The sequence below is a fragment of the Chaetodon auriga genome, chromosome 22 (genome assembly GCF_051107435.1).
Source record: "Chaetodon auriga isolate fChaAug3 chromosome 22, fChaAug3.hap1, whole genome shotgun sequence".
Taxonomy (NCBI): Eukaryota; Metazoa; Chordata; class Actinopteri; order Chaetodontiformes; family Chaetodontidae; genus Chaetodon; species Chaetodon auriga.
In genome coordinates this window covers 1,581,605-1,599,447 of record NC_135095.1, presented here as the reverse complement: position 1 = coordinate 1,599,447, position 17,843 = coordinate 1,581,605, and positions in this window count along the sequence as shown.

The following is a 17,843-nucleotide window of genomic DNA, read 5'->3' as shown; positions in this document are numbered from 1 at the left end:
AGACCACTCGGCAGTTCTTTCTAAAGCAGGCAGCATGCAGAAGGAAGGCTTGATCAACTCATCATTTCCTCATCATGTAAAACTATTTACTGGTAATCCCCAACAAACTGGCTCCTTCCTAAAAGTCTGGGAGCAGTTCCACACAGGATCAACCCCACAATGAGATAGTGCGGGCCTTAAGTAGCTCCTATAGCAACAGCCTTCTGCATCCAATGTGTAAGAAGGAACGCTAACACAGGTCTTTCATTCCAACTGCTGTCAGACTCTCTCCAGTATTATTTATGATGTCATTTCCCATTGCAACATCACAAACCTACTGTTTTGCACTACTGTTATTTTTTGTAACATACACTCATATCATAACACCTTGTGCAATATTTGTGGAGATCTGCAGTCTCCCTCCTTTTTTTTTCCTTTGTGCTCCTGTGTTTCTCCCTCCTCTTGTCTCCTGTGTCTCCCCTGTCTGTTAAGTCTGAGTCTGGGTCACTGCAGGGTTTGTCCGATAGGTTGGGCCCAGCCTCCTCTCCTCTTGAGCACAACTGCGCTCAATCAAGCAATCATCATATCATATATATATATATATATATATATATATATATGATTAATTTGTATTTTTTATGTTTCCTTTTGTGTTGTCTTTTTGATCTTTCGCTGTCTCTTTTACTCTTTGCTGGCTGCAACAATCAGTGTCCCAGTCCTGCTACTTCTTCAGGCAGAGCAAAGTCCACAAACAGGTAAGTCCAGATGCTGGATGATGGAGTGGATAGCCATGATTACAGCATCATCTACAGACCTGTTTACTCTACTGGCACATTTCCAGTGAGATGTTCAAGATGCTTATGAACAATGGAGAGAGCTGATCAGCACAGTGCTTCAAGGTGAATGGAGAGCCAGTGGGGGTTCTGCCTCTTGACCAGCCTGTAGACATCCCTCTCCAGGATGAAGAAAGTCGTCACTGTGCTGAAGAAGGAGGGGACCTCTGAGGTGTACGGCTGTGGAGAGGCCCAGGTCCCTGCTGAGGTGAGGGAGGTGCAGCTGATGGGCTTGAACAGTAGACCTCATTCAGTTCATTAGCCAGACACAAATTGTGAATGGAGTTGATGGCTCTGGGTTTGTAGCAGAGTTGTTGGCTGAGAACTGACAGTTTGAATGTTGAATTTCCCCAGAGTACAGTCGTTTATCTTCTCTCATTGCCTTGCTAAACCTATACTTTGACTCTTTAAACCTGTTCCTGTCCCCACACCTAAACACCTGCAGTCACTCCAGGTGAATAGTTTCAGTAACCACCTTACCTCTAGAAGCCTCTTTACACAAGTATTTACATCAGCATTTTGTGGATTCCTTGGTCCTTGATCACAATGCATCTTCATTTCTTATTTACATCTCTCATAAATATGCAGTGTTTATGCCACAGGCATGACAAAGTGCCTCTTCTTCTGTAATTGGGGTATCCTTGTTTATCTCACTCACTTTCTGTGTCAAGTCGGCTGACTGTTGATCTGAAGATACAGCTTTGCTAGAAAGCTTTACACTTGGTGCAATGTGTCAAACTAACACTCGCAGCAGAGTTGTATGATTCAAGACCACTTTCAATATGTCCAGGCCAAAGTCCCAGACCAAGCACTTTACATCCACACTTTCGGGCAAATTAGAATCTCCCATTTACCTAATCTGCATGTGTTTGGACTGTGCAAGGGAACCAGAGCACCTGGAAGACACCCATGCAAACACAGTAAGATTCCTACAAACCAAAGGACAGAATGAGGCATAATCATTGTCTTTACAAGGCAGGCAGCCCTATCTAGAACAGCATATGCCTGTCTTCTAAAAGAGTTAAAACCCACTGTTACAAATCTTAATCATGCTGTTGTTTTCACCCCCACTCCAGTGGTTAAAGTTTGGCAAGGTTAAGGCATAAAAACTGCTTGGTTAGGGTTATACTCATATGTTAACATATGGATGTGAGTATATGTAAAACCAAAACTGCAGGTGAGATACCACAAGCAGAAAGCTGAAAAATCATGTAGGAAGTGACAATTAATAGTTAGGTAATACCATCAGACCAGTACTTTCTGCATTGACAGGAATGCTATTATTTAATGTGAATCATATAAGCAAAATTCATAGTAATTCACTTCAGATCACTTTTGCCTCCTGCGAAATATTTTTTTTTTCATATGCCTTTTTGCTATCTCTTGCCACTTTCAAGGAAACGTCACTACAGTAGAGTGAAACATACAAGTCCAAGTGAAATAATGTAAAAGACCAATTTCCAAGTCCAAGAGACCTGATGCTAACTGAAAAAATCTGAAACCAAGACTCCTCAATGCACCTAGGGGGTAACCGGTATATTCCACAACAGTTAGGTGCAAGAAACAGCTATTAAAGATCAGGTGAGCCACAGTGTCCACAGTTTACTATTGCTGTATTTTCCAAATGCAGTCTACTGAGCAGCCAGGGACGGTTGTTATGACAACAAGCCTGTTATTGAATGCTTTAGAGAAAGGTCACGGTGTGAATGTCTCTCAGCAGAACAGCACGCAGTGTTCTTATTCACTTTGCTGCTGTACTAAGTGTGATGTACCCAGGGTATATACAACACGGTGACAACATTAGCATGTATCAGCCAGCTCCATCTGCTTTCTTATCTTTAAACCCTGTGAGGATCTGCCCAGCTACTTAAACTAATCACATTTCAACATCAAGACATTTAATTATATGCATAATGTAGCATTAATATTGAATGTCTGCTGGGAGCACTGGTGTCAAACTTGATACCTCTTCTTCTGTGGTGTCTTCAGAGCTGCCCGGGCCTCCACTTTAGTCCTGTTTAATGCAAATCTCTGAGTCAGTCGCAGGGTGACACAAAAAGATTGTCACATGCTATAAACAGTTTGGGGCAGGGACTCCATGATGTTATGCATGTTCCTCCTGCTGTCAGATGCGCTTACAATAGCTCATAGCCCCTCATCTGTCATCCTGATACTTCCCTGGTGGTCCTCAGTGCAGAGCCTCAACCAGGCCTCAGAGCTGTAAGTAAGCCCACAGTAAATGACCAGACTGCAGCAGAAGTCCCAAGTGGCCCTCGGGAAATGAACTGAGTGGCCACCTGTCAGATGGACTCAGACTAGACTGGCTGATGGCTGGCTGCCCTGGCTGGCTGCACCATTTCTCCACTGGAAATACAGACTTGTTGTATACTGCAGTGAATAGAATAGAATAGAATTTCCCCTTGCGGGAAAAATAAAGGAATATTGATCTTGATCTTGAGAATAGAAATGATAATAATACTAATAATATTAACTTAAGTGCTTAAACAAAAAAAACATAAGACAGTAATAAAATTATATAGTAGAATAGTAGATCCAGCTGAAATGAGTCACACTTAACAACCTACATTGCCCATGGAGTCAAGGACCACAACAATTAAAACATGATAAAATAACATTTAATAACTTCTAATGTCGGAATATGCAATCATTTTTATTATTCTGAGAGTTAGGGTGTCTTGGCCTTTTTATTTATTTTTATTATTTACTTTAAGTCAGCTTAAAAAGGTGATTTTTAGAAAATCTATGAAAAGAGATGCATACTGTGAACGGCAATTCATTTCACATTCTAGGTGCCACAACAGCGAATGCACAGTCACCATTTGTAGCAACACTTAGTCTGAGAAGAACTTTCGATGTTGACACACTGTAAATGTGCACCCTTGTATGTATGGGCTTAGTAGGACAGAAATATAAATTGGTACCAAACCTATTAAATGCCTTACAAGTGATTAACAGAATTGAATCAATTGTCTAAATCTTGACTTTGTCAATATGGGGAAAATTATCTGACATTCAGTGACTGAAGCAATCCTTTTGGGCAACCATACTCTTGGTATCAATAGTGCTGACAGAATGATATAATTGTGTATTATCTACATAGAAACTAAAATAACTGTCTACCAATTATGTGACCATGGGGAGGCACATAAAAAAGGAAAAGAATAGGACCTAGAAGTGATCCTTAAAGTACACCTCAAGTAGGTTTTGTACAAAATAAGATTAAAAGCATACACATACATTAAAATCCAAACCATTTGAGTCAATATTGAGTTGAATTGATTTTATGATCTATAGAACAGCATCAAATAGAAAACAATACCATAAAGCTTTGTTTACCATATGACCACTAACTCACATAAAAACCACATTTTATTGAAGATGACAGCCATGTATCCAATTCAGTATGCTGTGACTCAGTGGTGTGCTATCAGAGGTGCCTAGATGTAGTGTGCTATGTGAAATATAGGCTATGATTATTCAAAAGTTGGAATCATGTATTTTTATCATTGCATTAAATTATCTAAATTACATTTGATAGATGTTGTATCACAATGAGAACTGATAATATTGCCAACAATCTCTGAATGTGTGTCATTGTCTCTCAGCAGTTCATGTGTGCAGACCTGCTCTTAGCTCACTGTCTTAGCTTTCTGTCTGTAGGGCTATATGCCCAGAGCAGAGAACTGCAGTCCACACAAGATTTGGCTCTGCTGCAACAGACTTTAGCGGAGCAGGTGATTTATCCCACCTGTCAGCACTGCAGATGCTCCAGTAGGATATTCCAGTGTTCAGTGTCCAGTGCTCCAGCAAAAGCTTCCTTTCATATATGGTGACTCCTAGACTAAAGCCATAAAGCTCAGTAACAATTACTTGTATATCCACCCCAGTCAGTAATGGCTGCCACAGGAGAAGAGGTCTAATGTGCTTCCAGTTTTGCATCTGTGATTGCACCTGAGTGTGTTTTAACCATGGACGTGGCTTACGTGTTCAAACATTCCTGGCCTGCGTATTTATGTGACTTGTGATTGAAAAGAAGTTTGTCAGGAATACGTGCTACATCCTAGAGTAGATACAATCACTCAGCCATAGTTTCAACAGCCTTCTTGCATATTCAGCCTCTTTCTCATTCAGTTCAGTTGAAGTTCAGACTGACAAATTCATTCAAACACATGTCCTGTTTTGGTGTGTGCTCTGGATGGCTCAGGTTTAATTTTGCTCTGGGCAGATGACAGATGAACAGACAAAACTTAATTTTTTTGTCACATGAAAATTGATTTGGAACCATGCCTCAAAGCCTCACTGTCAGTTTATATATTGCATCCGACTTCTCTTCCGACAACAAATCCCACAAACACATTCAAACCAACAATATATTAGTCCATCCTTTAAAATGGCTCAGTACTTTGTTACTCAGAGAAAGAAATCGTGCATTCGATGGGGACTATTTTCATTAGAAGACATTTGGTGTTCTACTTTTAAATGCTAGTTTGGGTGCTCTCAAGAGATTTGTTAAAGTGAGGAAATGCAGTACCAGTCAAAGGTGTGGACACACCTTCTCATTCAATGTTTTTATTATCTTTATAATATTACTTTCTACAGCATAAATTGATACTGAAAATATAACAAACCTGAGACATGTATGGAATTATAGAGTAAGCAATGTAGACAAAGTAAAATATGTTTTATATTTTACATTCTTCAAAGTAATCACCTTTTGCTTTGATGACAGCTTTGCACACAATTGCAGCATATAGCTTCATGAGGTAGTCACCAGGAATGCTTTGAAGGACTTCCCTTATACAGTATCCTGCTTTTCCTTCACTCTGCAGTCCAGCTCATTGCAAACCATCTCAATTAGGTGTAGGTCAAGTGATTTGATGGCCAGGTTATCTGATATAGCACTCCATCACTCTCTTCTCGGTCAAAACTCACACATAGCCTCGATATGTGTTTCGGGTCATTAGGGACTTTATTCAGCAACAGTTGAAGGGATGGGATGTTTTTTTTAAAAAGTTCCACTTTGTACACGCTCTATTCTCTCTTAATACTTCCTGATGCTGTAGTTGACTGTCTACTACTGGAGAATGACTGCTTAGAGTTAACTGTTACTCTGTGATATTTGATTTCCACTATGGCAACACATTGGAATGTTTCAGAGATGCCACAACTATCCCTCCACCATCACTACTTGAAGGTCCAGTGTGTATTATGTGTTTGGTTTGTCTCTTCTGTGACTTCTGGATTTGTGTGTGTGTATAGATGTATGTATATAACATAAATGCAATATGATATCTAATATAATATCCAATACACACACACACACACACACACACACACACACACACAAACACATATATAGCACTGGGACTTTTTACTGACATTATCACTCCGCTATACAGGCGTTCTAACAGCCGTTAATTAACGTTACATCAGTTGTTAACCATCTTAGATTGTGGCAAACTTTGCACCACAAAGATGGACATATTTCCACAAATAACATTTGATCTAAATTATGAATGTCATCAGACTCAGAGGAGGACAAAGGGAAGGAAAGAGGCCTGGATACATCAAACAAAACAAACCAGCGCAAACCAGGTGTGCTGATATGACATCAGCCGACCTCGACAAATTAGAGAAGAGCAAAAATGAAGCTAACACTGTAAGGCAGACAACCTGCGCTCTGAACTGCCTTCAGACTTGGCTGAATCTAAAAAATATCCAGGTCAACTTTCAGTTAGTTAAGAAGTCCAAGCTGAGCCTGCGGCCTCGTGCCTACGATCAAATCTCACCAGTGCTGATATTCAGCACAACAGCACTCCTTCTCGTGTGATATTGCTTAATAGCTAATCATATCCTCCCTTTCAACATTGCCCAATTCATTGCATAGTTTAATTTATCATCCAAAGATCAATATGGCTTGCAGTTCCACTGTGACCATTAGAGTGTGGTTATCAGTCACTTCATTTATGCTGTGTTAACAGATGGTAGGTGAATAGTCTCATTTAGGCCAAGTTGTGAGACAGAGATGGATTTGCTGAATTACTTTGGTTATTATATATATCCTCTTTGGAGGTGGTTCTCCAAAAATAAATAACTGATCATTTTCCTACACATATAGAGAGTTTTAACAACACCCATGTGAGGCAAATTGTTCTGTCATTACTCACATGTATCCACTCACATCACTCTCTACCCCCATCCTCTAGCTCTTCCTGGAGATCCTGATGCAATCCTTCGCAGTGAGGATACGTAATTCTTTGAGCATATTGGGCCTACTCCAGGATCTCTTCCCAAGTGGAAAAGCTTCAGACACAGGTGTCACTTCAACTATGAGTGCTTCTCCAAGCTGCTTCTGGATGTCAGAGATCCTCACCCTGAAGTGAGCCCTGTCTCCTATAAATGACATTTACATACAACTTAATAGCAACGGCAAATACGTTTTGTAGGAAGTATAACACTAACTGACGAAACTTTAATTAACGTATCTGGCAAGCCTGCCAAAAATCTCAGTACTGAATGTATATTTATCGACAATGCATTTCATTTGTTTTCCTGCCAAATTAGGAAATCTTGCAATGCAATGCAATGTCCGCACAAGCCAACCTATGAATGCAAATTAGTTGTATATAAACAGAATTTCTAGGAGACAGTGTTGCTGAAGTACAGTAGAACACACGTGGGCTGTGGATCACAACTGTAACACACCATATTTGATATTAGATGAGAAAACATTAACTAATCTTTGACAGGATTTGGCCAACGCTGATAAAAAAAAAAAAGTTAAGTTTGATATAACTTGCTTTGGAACACAGAAAGTTGTGAATAAGCCTTTTAAGAAAGCCATAGTAATTGCTTGTGCTTTTGTAGGTGGCAGTGATGTAGAAACCAGTATTTGTGGCATAGGGCCAACGGGAAAAACACAATGACATGAAACAGAATTGTGCTTTCTCGATGGGCCATTCAGCAGTTTCTCATAACAGGAGTTTGCAGTACAAGACGGAAGAAAGCCATGTTTTAACAAATGGTCCGGGCATGGGCAGTCTATTGTACCCCTGGATATCGCCTCTTCCCCTGCCATTTCCATGACAGCCCACATTCCTCTTGTGCCAAACTTCAGGCCAAACAGGAGAGAGGATCTCCCAGTGGGGGAGCTCAACCAGTTGTTGCACCTGAAATGACAAATGGGATCATAGCAGAAAGCCATCTATCTCACGTTGCTGATCAATACGTGTAATAAGAGCGATAACACCTCCTCACTTTTCCCTCACAGGTTTCCCCATGCTAGGAGCTGCCTCTGATCAATGACTCTTCAGTATATAACAGCCTCTGTCTAAACAGGGCGGTTTTTCTGTAAAAAGCATAGATTGAGGAGCTTCAGCATTGATATGGAATGAGGAGGAGCTCACCATACATTCCTGGTTGAGTGGCACTAAATATAAGCACTTTCTCACTCCAGTTGTCAGTGATTGGTAGAAAAAATAGAATAGAAAGCTCTCTCAGTTGAGATGACTGAGTGACATCTGGTATTGATCTGAGGATGGCTGCAAACCCTGTGGCTTGAGGTGCATCAACACTTGAACCTGACAGACCGAAATTCCATTTTTTTTTTTTTTTTTGCCTGGTGTTTCCCCTCTCGCATCTGTTTGCACGTTCCACATCTTCATTAAAACTATTGTCTCCTCTCTTCTATGTCAGAGTGTGGCATTCTGGGTCCTTTTAAATAATGAAACAGCACATACTACATATTTTCAGCCCTGTAGTATAGCTAGAGGGGATGATGTTCCAACTAGACACCTAAAAAAGTCAAATATTCATACCTTACTTTTCTGTAATGTTATCATGTCAAAATCCATCAATTAATACTTAAATTTACCCTTTTCTCTCACTAGTTCACATGTTCTTTCATGACCATGAACGAACAAACTGTAGTTTATTTTGACTCAATCCCACATAAACACATAAATACTTACTAGAGTGCAAAATGTGGATTAATCCATCACTGAAAACAGTCCCTAAAAATTTCCTCCTGTTTGAGTAACATTTATTAGAAACTAGTGGCCAGCTGTTTTAGGAAATTATTGACACTTTGAAAGGCAATATATTATCTGTGATGGATTACCCAGCAAAGCATAGTAGCAAGTCTCTGCAGTGGTTTAATAATATGGTGAAATGAATGGAAACCAACCGCTGGCTGAGAAACAGAAAAGTGTGCCAAAATGTATGCACTGTGCGAGTTGGTTAAGCACTGGTAAAACACTGGTATGCTGTGTTAAATAACGCAAAAAAAAAAAAAAAAAAAAAAAAAAAAAACTGTACAAAATGCATTTATTGTAAATGGTAAATGGACTGCATTTATATAGCACTTTTCTTGCTGACCATGTGCTTCACAACACAAGTCAGCATTCATCAATTCACACACACTGATGGGTGGCCTGCACTCCCTTTTTCCCTAGTATGTTGGTTTCCCTTTTCCCTTTTGTGTCCTCTCTGTTTCTCCCTGTTTGTCTGTGTGGGTGTGTAGTAGTAGTCCTGCTCCTCCCACTAACCTCACCTGCTCACCTCTCGACCTCACCTGATCCCAATCACCAATCTAGACTCACCCGTTGTCCCCAGTATGTAAGCACCACATCTCCTGCCAGTATTTGTGGAATCATCTGTTATCTGCAATGTGGTAACCTAGTCTATCAGTTTGAGAGTATGTTTTGCCTGCTTGCTACCTGCCTGCCTGCTTACATGTTTGTCTCTGCATCTGCCCAGGTTTATCCGCCACCTGTCCCAAGGATCGGTGTTGTTGATCATGAGTGCTCTGAAATCATCTGTTGCACATTCTTTAATTGATCATTAAAACATCATTGTTGATTTTCTACCACATCTGTCTTCATGTTTGACGACTGCCTTTGGGTCATTTTTCGTCTTTCTGATGTTTTGTTCTTCATTTCATCTGTTTCTCCCCCTGCTTTGGACCAAATTTCCCTGCATTCATTTATTCCCATTACACACAGTAGATAAATGAGTCACACTATAACGACCTTTTCACTAGATAATAGTCAATAGAGGCAAAGATTATGGAGCTCTCCTCCTTGCAGTCAGGTCTTGGTCAAGACCACAGTTTGATAGGTGGCTGCTTGCAAACAAATGACTGAGATTGGAAAACATGTTGTGTTCTTCTCTCAGGGCTGTTGCAGTTATACTGAATAGGTGTGTGCCTTGACTTGAAGGCTGCCGTTATTAAATAAACATGGAGAATGTGTTCTTTATCAGTCCTTGTTCTGTGGCAGATCACCACTGTGGAATATCTCATCAAGTAGGTGTCCTGTGCTGTTCAGACGATGGAGAGAAGGCAGAAATGTGTGCTTAGTCTTGGGTGCTGAGGACAATTACACTGTTTGTTTGGTATGTCTGTGTGGCAGCAGGTACTGCATTGCAATTAAATGTGAATTGCATGTCATGTTTTGAAATTGTATATTGTCTTTTCAACTTGAATTACAACAGCTTATCAGTGGCACAAAAACTGCTTTTCATACCATATTTCTATCTGGTTTTAACACCATCTGTATACTAACTTCTGAAAAGGAGCTTTTGCCTTTACACCTAGTATTAAGTTATCCCATTGCCTCATTCTACTTGTGTCGTGTGCGGCTCAGGAGTAGGTTGTCCACAAAGTGAAGGGTTGGCAGTTTAATCCCTGGCTCACTTTCCTGTCTTGGGTAAGACAAATTTCTCCCAGTGGTCAGGCCAGCACTAATTTACAATTTTATTACAGCCTAGATTCCAAACGAGTTGGGACTTTGTAAAACCTAAATAAAAACTGAATGCAATCTTTTGCTAAGGAAATGTGTTTACTGACAGTGGTTTTTCAAAGTGTTCTCGAGCCCATAATATCCTTTACATGGTCGTGTGTTTACACAGTGGTGAACCTTGCCCCATCCTGTTACCAGCTGATCCAGTAGCTGATCCAGTGGGTTGCTAGGTTGGACACACAAGTTACCACCATGGTCAAATGAAGAGTTAGCTTCTCATCTCCCCCCACCAGTCTCTCAGCTACCCATACCGACTAATCATTGACTAGATAAGATGCAGTCTAGTGTAGACCCTAGACTCTTACTCTTTTTATTCACAGTACTGGTAAGATTTTTACAGCCGTCCTCAGCATGTTGTTCACAGACTTATTGAAACCGGTGGGAAAACAACAGCAAAATCAGTATACTCAACACTTAATTGCTTAATTATAGAAGATTGGAAAGACATATTGCTTTCTTGCAAAATATCGAACTAAACCATACAACTACATAAACCCACTGACACACACACACCCTTTGTGTGCTATATAAAAATGTATTTTGCCATGTCTGATATCTGTCAACAGAGCATGGGAATGATGAATCAGTTCCTGCACAGCTCTGAGCACTCATCTCAGCACTGTTGATGAATGTGAACACTACTTACCTTTGGTTGAGTCTGTGTTCAATTATTCCTCCTCATTGTGCTTCCTCAGGCTTAGATTAATGGCAGCTTTCAGCCAAGGGCAGTGTGTGTGTTTGTGTATGTGTGTGTGTGTGTGTGTGTGTGTGTGATGTATGTGTTTTTTTATGCACTTTTTGAAGTAGGAGCCCAAAAAAGAAAAGAAACAAGAATTTAGAAAAACATCCATAATTACAAAAAAATCACTCATCTCTAACACGGTTCACACTGTCATAATGCCTAACATGACATTTACATTTTGAAATTTCATCAAAAAAGTCCCCTTCCATAGAAATGGACAGCATACAGAGCACCTGTCACAGGGATGCCCGGTGCCCTATAGTTATGTCGTGTCTTACCATAAATTACATCTGGGCGCCACTAAGAGACGCTAAATAATTCAGTGTAACCGTTTTGGTTTTGTGTCTTTCATTTTTCATTGTAGTCTGCCTCTATGTGGTGTTTTCAGCCATACGGGGAGGCCTACCAGCATTGGCGTTGGTGTTTAACATTCCCACCAGCACTGATGACATAAGACGTAATCATTTACACAAAAATTAATTTTATAGTTTAACATGTTTAATCAATTATTTGCATGTTAACGCTTACCCCTTGTATTTTTGTCTTCTCCTACACTTAGTAGTTCCAGATTCAGTCCCAACTTGTGAAACTGAGGTGGAGGAGACCATCCTCATTTATAGAGAAGGCCGGCAGTGGACTGTGCCAAGTGTGGTTGAGAAGAGGGGGGTCCAGACTGATTAATACATATATGTATTCTTTAATGCTTCTAATGGATCATAGGGTCATTGCAATTTATTATGTTTTGGTCCATGTTTATGATAATGTAATAATGGTTATATTGACTTGGACCTATGATGTATTGGTGTGTTAATTGAGAACTAATTATGTTTTGTCTCTGTAGGAGGGGCTAAGAGTATATAGGTGGTCAGCACCCATGGATGCCGGCTCACTCTGCCTAACTCCAGCTAGTTACTAAGACCAGGACTGCTGACCTAGTGCATAGGGCCCCTCCAAGGGTTTAGCCTATGCTTTGGTTACTCCTTAGTTCTGCTTTTGTCATTGTGTATGTAGTTTTCTTGAGCCATTATCTAATTCTTTCATTTTCCTTTTCTTTTTTTTTTTCTTTTTTGTTTATGGAGGACATTTTATGCATTTTTGTGTTTTTTTTACAACTCAATCTGTAAATAGTCCTGGTTTCGCCACAATAAAATATCACATGGTGATACTACAGGCTGCATCAGCCTGTGCCTTCCTTTTCTACTCACTCACCATCTTAACAGCAGCATTCTGGATCTTTGACTCTTTAATGGCCTTCTCAAGTGTTTGGTAGTCTCCTATTGAAAAAATAGTTGCAAGTAGTCTGATAACTCTATCTCTATCACAAGGTTATTCAAGTATGTGAGGTCAAAGACATTTCCAGCCGTGCACAGACCAGACCTCTTCAGGCTGTGAAAGTGTCCTGGGGCCCGTTTCACAAAGCAGGTTTAGTGAAAACTCCGAGTTTGTTAAGCCTGAAATGAAGGAAACTCTGAGTTTTCCGTTTCACAAAGGGAGGTAACTCAAACCAGAGAAAGAGGGGTAACTCTAGCCCGTTTCACAGAGAGAGGTAACTTAAGCTCTCGTTCAGTTACCATAGTAACAGACTCTATGAACCTAACCTGGTCGGGACCAGGTTTTTCTCAATGAACCTCGAGTTTCTCTCTGTCTCCGCCCTCTCCGCACACGGTATTTGATTTCCTCATTCATTCGTCAGCAGGCGAGTTTTGGGATAACATAGTTCTGCCGTCTGTTATTTAAAAAAAAAATCAGTCAGTAGGCACTTTTTTTCACTAACATGTCCTTTTGCCAACGATCCCGTGGATGAAGGTGCAGCATTGCTGCGCAGGGAATTAAATATTCGTCGGGAGATGGTTATCAGACCGCGCATAGATGTTCTGGCATTTCCAGACAATTATGTTTTTGAACGGTACCGTTTCACGTCACAGTCCATCATCTACATACACAACCTAATCCGTCCTTACATTTGCAACATTACCAGCCGGAGTCATGCTCTCACATCCCAGCAGATATTGTGTGTTGCGCTGCGTTTCTTCGCGCAGCATTATGTTGGTGATAAAACAACTACACAGTCAAACAGCCGCTTAATATTTACTTTATAATATAACACATGATCAAAATGAGGTACCCCCATTAAATTATGCCTTGTCTTACCTGTTTGAACAATGTTTTTATGTTTCATCTTGAGCTGCTACCAAGTGCACTTCTCCCCCGCGGGATTGCACCTACATGAAATAAATTAATGAGCTACCATTCAAGCAGTTTTCCCCTGTAATATTATTGTGATTGCAAAGGACTACATTTAAACTTACGCATTGACCCGAGCAGCAATGTTCTCCCACGCCACCTCCAGGGTTCTAAATTAACTGTTTTGATCACCAGCCAATGTGGCTGGTGACCTTCTAAAGTTACCAGCCAATCAGAATTTCCACTAGCCAAATTTTTTCCCGGTGAAAATAAGAGATTATGAGTGCCACTGAATACATTTGATCATTTTATTTACATTGTTGGCATGAAAAATGCACAGAAAGTACAACACATGAAACAAAATATACACAGAAAGTGCAAACATTTAATTTATACAAACAAAAAATGCTGTCAGATTAATTATTTTATAGAAGACATTTTTCTAGTAAGTATTTAGTATCATTACATTCCTAATAAAATGTATTTTTCCTTTCAACTTAAAGTGTTTCTGCTTTCCTTCTTTAATAAGAAATATATATAAGTAACAGCCATGACTTAAACACTTGCAAAAAATTGCATTGGTAATAAATTGAATTATGTATGTACAACTAGAAAACACAAATAGTGCAGCAGTCAGTATTGCAGACTCCTTAGGCTCTCCTGATGACTTCGGGCACTCTCATGGTCCTTTACTGCCTCGACTTTAAAAGTATTAGTCCCCACCACAAAATTATTCGTCTTGTTTTTTTCTTTCATGAACATGCGGCAGTCCTTACAAAACATGACGGCATTTTCGTGATCAAACACAAGCCATTCACGACCTGTCAGCCATTTAGCGTTAAACTTTCTTTTCTTCGTTTCGCACGCTTTGTCGACATTCTCATCCCCTGCCTCCTTCCTCTTCTCGCCCCCAGACGTCTGTCCCAACCACGCATTTAGTTTAACTTTACTTTTTACTTTTAGCTAGCTCAGTCTCCTTTTTTACAGTTCATACGCCGCCGTTCATTCTTCTTCTTCTTCTTTGTGTTTGCGTTTCCGTGGTTTCTCGCGCCGGTTGCACTACAGACTGTAGTGTGCCTGCGCACAGCCAATGGGCGTCTTGTACGTCATCACGTAGCATTACGACAGTGTTCATGGGAAATGTAGGACGGACTGTCAGGGGGACAAATGACCGAGAACTGTAGAGCGGCTCTGACTGACATGATTGCCTAATGCATTACCGGCCAAATTGGCTAGTAAGTTTTTATTTACACCCGCCAATATGAATTTTAACCCGCATTTGGCGGGTTGGCGGGTGTTAATTTAGAACCCTGGCCACCTCCCTCTCTTTTGCAGCTGCAGCGGTGTTACACTTTTTTCTAAAAACATGCTCAAATTCGCCGTATGAGCGCATTAAGATTTCGAGTTCCAGTGGGGTAAAAAACGCAGCCCTCCTCTTCCCCGTTGCCATGGTGACTCGTCGAATCGGGGCTCCATTGATGTTGGCTTTTTATAGTCGTGGTGCACGCGCTGAACTCTGAGTTAACCTACTCTGAGTTGATTGAACTAACTCAAATCACCTGTTCTGAAACCGGAAACTCGGAGTTTCCTATCTCAGGCTAGATCAACTCAGGGTTCAGGAATAGACTCGGAGTTTGTTGAACCTCCTTTGTGAAACGGGCCCCTGTAATGATTCTATAAACTTTGTCTCTAGAAAGTTACTCTCTAGAAATATCAATGACATATGTCCTGTTTTTGGTAAAAATTTTGCTATGAATTCATATATTTAGGGACTGGGCACCATTGCTGCTGGGCCCTCTTGTATTTGCTATTGTTATCATTATTATTAGTAGTAGTAGTAGTAGTAGTAGTGTTGTTGTTGTTGTTGTTGTTGTTATTGCTGCTGTTGTTGTTCCAAGCAGGAAATTTGCTTTCCCATACATGAAAATAATCAATGAGCCAAACTTCCTCAACTGGCTTGGTGGTCTAATAGTCCTGACTGTGGTGTTACAGCAACTGTCTAAAGAGTAAACATTTGATTTCATTCATAATGAAATGATCATACGTGCTACACGATTTCAAAGTTCTTTTAGCTTTAGCTATTAACCTTTATGTTTGTCTTTAGAAGCTGCCGTAGCTTGATAGATTTACTTTGATATATTTTGCAAATGTGGTGCCAGTTTTTGTCACGCTCTAGTAGTTGGAAAATGCTCAGTGCAGCTTTAAGCTACATTGAAAAAAGTGATTTTTTTGGCCCTGTAATTATAATGTTGATTATTCCTTTAAATTCCACATGAAATTATGATGTCAGGATTTTTACTTTAATGTGTCACCTTTTATTTAATGTGTTAGTTGGTGTTGGTGTTTGTTTGTAGTTATGTATCTTCATTTCAATATGTAAATTTGATCCATCACACCAAGTAATATTGATTTAACTGTTGTATTGACTGTACAACCTGAGAAAACAAGTAAAATGTACTTGGGTAATAGGAGTGAACCCAGCAACCTGTGCGCGCACAGGTGACGTCAGAGTAGAGTTCACTCTTTTTCTTTCAGAGACAGACCCAAGACCTGTTTGGCTAAGGACAGCACGCTTTGGAGGATCGTTTGGTTGGTGATTTGATGAGAAAATTCATGGATCTGGGCAGGTTAAATACTTAATTAACTTTGTACATTACTGTTGGCTCGTCAACTAAGAACAGTGTTCGAGTATTGAATACTTACTCACATTAGCGTTAGCTGAACAGTTTCGTTTTTGTCAGACACTGTCAAGCTCAGCTGAGAGGAAAGAAGTGGTTGAATAAGAAAGTGGCAAAAAAGAGAGACATAGCCAAGCAACAGGTACACTGTTCAGGCCCTGAAAGTATACAAATAGGAACATAAACCTATTTGGTGGGAATAGTGACTCAAGAGTCAGTTTAATTAGGGCCCCAACACCAATACCAGCAAATATTTGACCTTATTCCATGTTTATGTCTTCAGTATATTTCTCAATTTTTTTTTTTGTTCAGATATTGAATTTGTGTTGCAGTTGAATCAATGTCACATTTTTCTCTACACTGAATTCAGTGTACTTACCTGTTTTTAAGTCCTGCTTGGAGCAAAGCATATTACATTAAAGAAGTTATTATTGCAAAGTTAAAGTGATGTTTCTGTCCATTTCATTGAACAATGTATCTCTGCAAATGTTGGTCTGTTTACTGAGAGTAAATGTTTTAGTGTAAGTTCTTAAAATTATTTTTAGCAGCAATGATTTAGTGTTGTTTTGTCTGGTTATGCAAACCAGACATGATATGTTTGAAGTACTGTAAGCAATTACCTCTTGCACCAGTGTGGCTGGCATTGGTGATGTAATGATGAGGTCACCTCCACACCCAGGTTAGCTAAGGGAGGCAGCACCCCATGACCTCATGGATAGATTCTGTTTTCTCTTGATGAAGATTAAATTTATAGATCAAATAGGTTATTAGGTTATTCTGGATAACTTTCAGCTATTATCCATCGTCATACCTTGAAATGACAGGGTGCTCATCCTTGATGATTTTAACATTCATATTGATAATAATAATAACAATAATCATCATCATCATCATCATAATACATTTTATTTATGAGCGCCTTTCAAAGTACGCAAGGTCACTTTACAGCAAAGGATTAAAAACAACAAATGGAACATCAAGATAGCAAAGGAAAAAATAAAAATAGAAATAAATTAAACAATGGATAAAACAGTTAAACAGTATATGCCAGTTTAAAAAGATGGGTTTTAAGACAAGATTTAAAAGTCAGAGGGCAGCTGGTATTACGGATGTCTGGTGGGAGGGAGTTCCAGAGGTGGGGGGCAGAGCAGCTGAATGCTCTGAGTCTAGAGGTGAATAGATAGGTAGACAGCAGATCTGAGTGTGCAAGAAGGTGTGTTGATATGGAGGAGTTTAGAGATATATGAAGAAGCAAGGTTGTGGATGGCTTTAAATGCGAGAATCAGAATCTTAAAATGGATGACAGACACAGTGAGACAGTTGACCAGGAGCCAGTAGAGTTGTTGAAGAACAGGAGTGATGTGGTTAGTGGACGGGGTTCTGGAGATGATGCGAGCAGCAAAATTGTGGACTAGTTGAAGTTTATGTAGCATTTTGTGACAGAGACCAAAGAGGAGGGAGTTACAATAGTCAAGACGGGCGGTAAGCAGTGAGTGAATAAGAATAGCGGTGGTGTGTGGTGTGAGGCATGGACGGAGGCGTTTAATGTTGCGGATGTAACCCCCTGCACCCGTTACTTCAAGGGTTTTAGGTAGTAAAGCAGAAA